The following is a 6885-nucleotide window of genomic DNA, read 5'->3' as shown; positions in this document are numbered from 1 at the left end:
AAAGGATGAAAAGTAGGGATGGATATTAAGTATTGCTCTTGTAAACTTAGAAAGTGGCTTAGATTAACAGGGTTTCCATTAGGGTGATGTAGAACAGTACCTGCCCAGGTGCGCAGTAGCAAGTACCGCTTAAACCCCATACACCACCCAACACCCCATGACGTGTTCGAATAAAGAGTGAATATTCATGTTGATGTTTTCACCGGCTGCATGAATATTAATCAGGTATTCAGCACATTAGCACAAGGGGGCACTACAATTGCCTAATGCTAAAGAAACAGCTCTACAACTCCAAGTACTATATATTTTTTTTACATTTTTACAGGGGAGCAACCCCCCTGCACCCCCCACACCCCTTGCAAATTAAATATACCAACTCTGAGACCACACTACATTGAGGAAAAGGATAAATTTTCTGTTCCATGCTGTACCACGATCTCCAGTCAAAACTTTCAAAGTTTCAGAACTTCAGTCATATGGTCTGACCATATGAATTTTGAAGTTTGATACTTCTATCATCTAATAGGGATCCCTTACACTTGCATTGAACACCTGCAGCATTTAATTCATTGAACACTCACAAATTTAATTGGGTGATTGACAGATATGTAAATTATCATAGGACGTTACTAGGTTATTGGCCCTGAGGCCTTTATAAGCCTAGCCAAGAGTTTAGCCCATGTTTAGACAAGTCAGCACCCAAAGCCCCTGTCCATCAGGGACACAGGTAGAATCCCAGGGGTGTAATTTCTGTTTCCCATCCAGTTATCCTGGTTGCACTTAAAAAGGGATAATGAGGTACTTTGCTTGACATGGAGAGGGAGTCTGTTCCACAGACGGGGGAGTCTCTGGGACACAAATCTGTCCCACCAGCTCCTATTGATATCACAGACCAGGTTGAGTTCATGCTTATGGGTTACTCGAGTGGAGCTTGACTTGCGGATATGCAGCAGTCCCATCAAGGCGAGAAGTCTGAGATTCCTTTGTATGCCAGACAGAGATCACCTCTGAGGAGTCTGTATGAAACTGAGTAGAGGGACAGGGCTTTTAGTGTGTAGGGTAGATGTTTGAGGCCCTGGATTCTCCTGGTGAGGAACCTCTGTGGTCTCTCCTGCTGCAGCATGTGCTTTGCAAGGTACATGCCGAAGGGGGTGTTGTACTCGACAATTGGTCTTATAAGGGAAGAATACAGGGATGTTATAACCTTCTTGTCCCTGGATGAGATACCCCTACATATGAGGTGGGCCATGTAGAGAGCTTTCCATACAACGGAAGCAAAATGGTGGTCAAAAGTCACGTTGCTATCAACCTGGGTGCCCAAATCCCTCACTACTGATTGCATGCTTAGGAGTTTGTCATTAATGTGATAATATGTGGGGAAGTCACTCTCCCCAAAGGGAATGATGATGCCTTTTTTGGCATTCAACTTGAGGTCATGTTTCTGGCACCAGTCATTTGTTGGGTGAGACCCTCTTGGAGGACATCCACATCACTTGGGGAATTGAGGATTGCACCCAGCTTACAGTCATCTGCATACTTTGTCAACCATGTCACTGTCAAGTCTGAATGGCAGGCAGTCATGCATCTTTTGCATACAACATCACAGTCATTTGGCATGTCAGTCATACAAGGCATGCACACTTCTGCACAGACTGACAGGGGAGGTACTGTTCTACAACAATGCCTCCATTAGCGTGCATTTTCTGAAGCAGAGGTGTGAATGCCAGAGAGTGAATGAATGAGATGACTACTGGCAGCAGAAGCAATAAAGAGGTTTGTGTACCTCTGAACCTTTCAGTTGAAGAAATTTGGATAAAGCCTAAAGTAAAGGGGGGAACAAATGCTCAAAAATAGAAATAGATTTTAATTATTGGTCTTATAAAATTACAAACTTGCTTAAGTATTAACATGAATTTTCTGAAGAAAATAAGTCTGAAACTCCATTTTAGGAGTAAGGAACCAAAAAAATAAAAGTAAAAACCAGGACATTTTTTAAAGTGTTATATTTTGGATGTAAAATGCATCCTTCAACACCATTAACATGTACTACAGCAAGTTTGAAACATTAGGAGGAGGAACTTTTTTTCATCCAAAGTATATGAAAAAAATATAGCAATAAAAAAAAATATAAACAATTTTACATAAAGCCCATTCTCTAAGTGCAGAAATGCCTTCCAGGGTGTGTGTTAATGTGTAATTAATGCCCTTCCAGGGATGTAGAGCCCCTCCGCCTGCAGCATTGGGCCTCCTAACACCCCTGGGCGGGTGTTAGTTGCAGATTAGCACACACCTTGTCAGGCATTGTTGCTTGCTTAAATTGTTCTAGCTACCACAGTCCGACTCTTGCATTTCCTTACAGAAATATCACTTCTACTGTGCATGGCGACCATGCACATTCTTTTTTGTGTGTGTGTGTCTGTGTGTGTGTGTGTGTGTGTGTGTGTGTGTGTGTGTGTGTGTGTGTGTGTGCGTGTGCGTGCGTGCGTGCGTGTGTGTGTGTGTGTGTGTGTGTGTGTGTGTGTGTGTGTGTAGGTAGGTATAGGTATGAGTACATGTCCTACAGTGGGCTAGTATCCCTTCCAGGAATTGTTCCGTGCCTTACACCCATTGGAAACCGGGATAGGCACCAGTTTCCATGCAAATCTGAAAAGGAATATGCTGATATCAGGAAGTGAACAAATGTATTTTTTGAAGCTGAAAAAACCCTGAGGTGCAAAGCCAGCATATGTATGAAGTCACAGATTTTTCTTGATTGTTGACCAGATGGATTTGTGATCTTTTTAAAGGACAAGGGTTGGCATAATGGAGCATATAGAGTAGCATAAGCCAGGGTTAGCCACAGGTGCCTTGACACTTTTATTGTGTAGTTTTGCTTGCAGCATTAATAATTTTAGTGTTTTGAATTCTTTATTGCCTCTGTGAGCAGAGGGATGGAGCCTTAACTGCAACCCAGGGAACAACAGCTCAATAAGAAAATCCAGGCAGGAAATAGATAGAGTGAAGGAATATGGCCCAACCACCTCTCTGAGGGGCAGGGAGGATTGCATGCACCCAGAGGGCACATTATGCAGTGTGATCTCCCTGGTGGAGACCAGAGAGTCTATTGTTCATGGTTTGATGGAAGGTCAGGCCTGCTTGGACCCCCTTGCAGATGTAAGGGGACATCTTCCTCCATCAAAGTATTGCACATCCCTCCCCTACACTTTGCTTGGTGTACGCAAGGAAATTGGAGATAAAATGGAAAAAAAACTTGAATGCCACTGATGGCTGTATGAAAGGTGGCCCCCTCCCTGCTTAGTCTTATCCCAGTGATGGAGAAAGAGTGGGTTGATTGGCTGGGAGGAGGCAGATTTTCAGCAGATTGCAGGGGTGAAAGAGCAGTAATAGTAATATATATTATTATTTTATCCATTTCGTATCCCAACTTTTATGCAGAACAAAAAGCACTTTTGCTAAGCAATATGCTAGTGGTCTTGTGTACCATCACCATAATTATCTTTTTGAGGATGTATACCCTCTTCTGTATGAAAGGTTAGCCCTCAGTGTTTCCATTCCTTTGGATTAAGCCAAAGATCTGTATACCTGGATGTCTTTTTGCATGTGTGATAGTTGGTTGCTTACAAGTGATAACTAGAAAGCTCACCAAAACCCAGTTTCAGCATTGTCTTTTTTTCTTCAGAACTTTATGACCTTCCCCCTAGCTTTGTAAGTTCAGAGTAGGTTATAGTAAGTAAAATGGTATGGAGGACAAAGTCCCCTGGATGCGGGAGGTAGAGGTACCACATCACCCAGGGATGCAATTTTTCCTGCTTTATTTTACTGAAATTGTAAGTTGCAGAAGTGATCTAATGTGCTGTATCTTTTAAAGACACCTCAACACTCCTCTTCTGGGTGTGATCATTCAAGTATGTCTTTCCAGTTGAAGTTTGGGATTATTTGTAGGTTAGATATGAAAGTGAGTGGATAAGAAAAACAAAGACTTACTAAAGAAGAAGTAAACTCAAATATACTGTAGCTCATCAATCCACATAGTCCAGTAGAAGGTTAATTTACAAGTTCCAACAGGAGAGGTAAATACTGTGCAAAATTTAAACCATCCTTCTGTGGTTCATTGTTCTTTCAACAGCATGAATAAGCTGGCTTCTTAAACATTTCACATAGACTCAGTTGGGCTCAGAGTTTTTTAATTTCCAGATTTTTAGCCATGCGCTGAAACTACCTACAACATAGTTTATTAGAAATACTTTAAGTGCTAGTGAGAGTACAGATCACCTCCATGGCTGCCTGAAATAAAGCCCCTCTGACTGGCTGATGTCATCTTGCTGGAATTAGCCAGTACAGGTAAACAGGCTCAATATCAATAGTGGAAGAGTGATGGTTTGCAGACACAAAAGGGAAAAGACATTTAAAAAATGGCAGTCATTTTCCATTTAAGTACTCTATAAGTGGACAGTATAGAGTCAGGGTTTTGAAAAGAAGTCACACAAACTTCTGTTTGCTAAATATTTAGTCTTTGCTTACTTCATTTTTGGCAGTAAACTATTGAGTCTGTCATAAACACTTCAGTGTATTTAATACAGTAAACTCTCAGTTAACCGGCACCCATGGGGATTGGTAGATGTCTGTAACCGTAGATGATGTCCTTCATGGATGCATCTGCAGTCATAACAACTGGGTTGTCCTGTCGTCAGGCAGCCCTTCAGTCGGCCGGATTCCAAAGTCCGGGTCCGGCTTCGGCTGATGTCGCACTCCACCCGACGTCATCTCTGTTGGTCTTCGGGTATAAAAGCATCAGCCGACGCCATTTTCCTCAGTCTTTCTTGCCGCGTGGCGCCCGAAGCAGAAGCTGTTCGCAAGTGCCGGTCGGTCGGATCCAGAGATTACTTCTACTTCGAAGACTTCTAAAGCTAAGTACCCCGTTGGGGACTCTTTCTTGCCTCAGCCGATGTCAGAAAAAGTTAACAATTGTTTAACCTGTGGGAAACAAATACCTCATAAAGATTTCCACTCTTACTGTCTGCCTTGTTTAGGCCCAGCCCACGACGTAGCAGCCTGTTCGGCCTGTGCTTCTTTCAACCGACGAACGCTTAGGCGTCGGTCGGAGTTTGCAGAACAGTTTTTCGGTTCTGATTTTGCGTACATTATGCCGCCGGATCCTCCGACTACCCAATCTACCAAAAACGCAAAGATAAAGACCGACACTCGCGGTCCGCGGTTTCGGCGAAACCATGGTTAAGCAAACGCGAGTGTCTCGGTTTCGGCGAAACTGAGAAAACTGATCTAAGTACAGCTGAACCTATTCCTACAACTGAGGCCCCTGCTACAACTCTTGAATCGACCTCAGAAATTTTACCCACTACGGTGGTTGACTTATCAGACACCATCCCTTGGATGTCTCTACCCCAGCACGTGGTGCTGCTAGGCCTCCAGCAGCCATGTCCATTAAGGCCTTCGCCAGGGCTAAAGCAGCCAAGACTACTAAAACAGTGCCTCTTAAACCCCCCACATCCAGGCCCTCTTCTAGTTCTCAAATGCTTACTTTGGCAGAAGATTTAATTTCTTTAATTAGAGGATCTCAATCTCTCCCAGACAGGGCCTCTCAGCCCCCAGAGAAGAGACCTAGGGCAGAGCCCCCTGAGCCAGTGTCCTCTGATGAATCTGCTGATGAATCAGACATAACTGACCAGCCAGAGGCTCCCTTCTCCAATTTTGAAGATTCTGATGCTGAAGAATCCATTCCAGCTGCTTCCCCACCAGAAGAATTCTCCTTTGGGGAAACCTTGCATGCCATGCGAGAACAGTTCCAATGGCAACAACAGGATTTTTCAGACTCCAGAAAAAGACTTAGGACCTTTCTGCACCTCCCACAGCACAGGCCCTTAGCTATACCTCCTGTTCTCTCTGTGGTGGATGATGCTTTCAGTGATGTTTGCTCCGCTCCAGACTCTTTACCCCCAGCCCCTGCCAAACCAGACAGATTTTACAGGGTGCCAGATACTCATCACCACCTTTACAAGGCCCCACTTGCAGACCCAGAAACTATATCCCAGGGTCCCAAGGCAGTAGCCGCGACCATAGCTAAAAACCCTACTCCTTCTGAAAGGGAAGCAAGGTCATTAGACAGATGGGGTAAAAAGGTCTACACTTCAGCTACTCTCTCAGCTAGAGCTTTAAACTGTCAGTTTCACATGATACAATACCAAGAGTTTATGCTTGATCAGTTAACTAAAAACTAACCACTGATGAATCTCTTGATAAGAAATATGTATTAGAGATGGTAAATAACATACAACAGGTTAGCAACCATTCCTTAAAATGTGGCTATGATGCACTGGAGGCTTCATTTAGATCAGCCATGACAGGCACAGTGATAAGAAGGCATGCATGGCTAAAGGAACAAGCTTTACCGGATCATGTTAAAGCTAAGCTGCTAGATGCTCCTATGGACAAGACAAGTTTGTTTGGTGCACCTGCCCAGCAGGTTATGAAGAAAATGGAAGAAAAGGCAAAATCTGTTCAAACTGTTAAAGATTTCTTGCAGGTTCAAGCCCCAAGGTTTAGCAGGAACTGGCCTGCCAAAAATTGGTCCTTTCCTGACTCCACAAAATTTCAAAGGGGCAGGAATAGACGTTCCAGAGGCAGAAACCTATCCAGAGGAGGTGCCTACAGAGGACGACAGTGGCAAGGTAACAACAGAGGCACAGACACAGCCACTGCCACTACATCAGCACAACCACAGTGACTTAACCCTAAATCCGCCTACCAGGGAACAAATAGCAGCTCCTCTAGGCGGAAAGTTAACCTTATTTTCAAAGAACTGGCACTACATAACAAAAGACAAGTGGATTTTACAAACCATAGATCAAGGTTACCGGTTTCACTTCC

This window comes from Protopterus annectens, chromosome 5.part0 (genome assembly GCF_019279795.1).
Source record: "Protopterus annectens isolate FY-2018-M chromosome 5.part0, PAN1.0, whole genome shotgun sequence".
NCBI classification, from domain to species: domain Eukaryota; kingdom Metazoa; phylum Chordata; order Ceratodontiformes; family Protopteridae; genus Protopterus; species Protopterus annectens.
Note: the sequence above shows the minus strand (reverse complement) of the source record.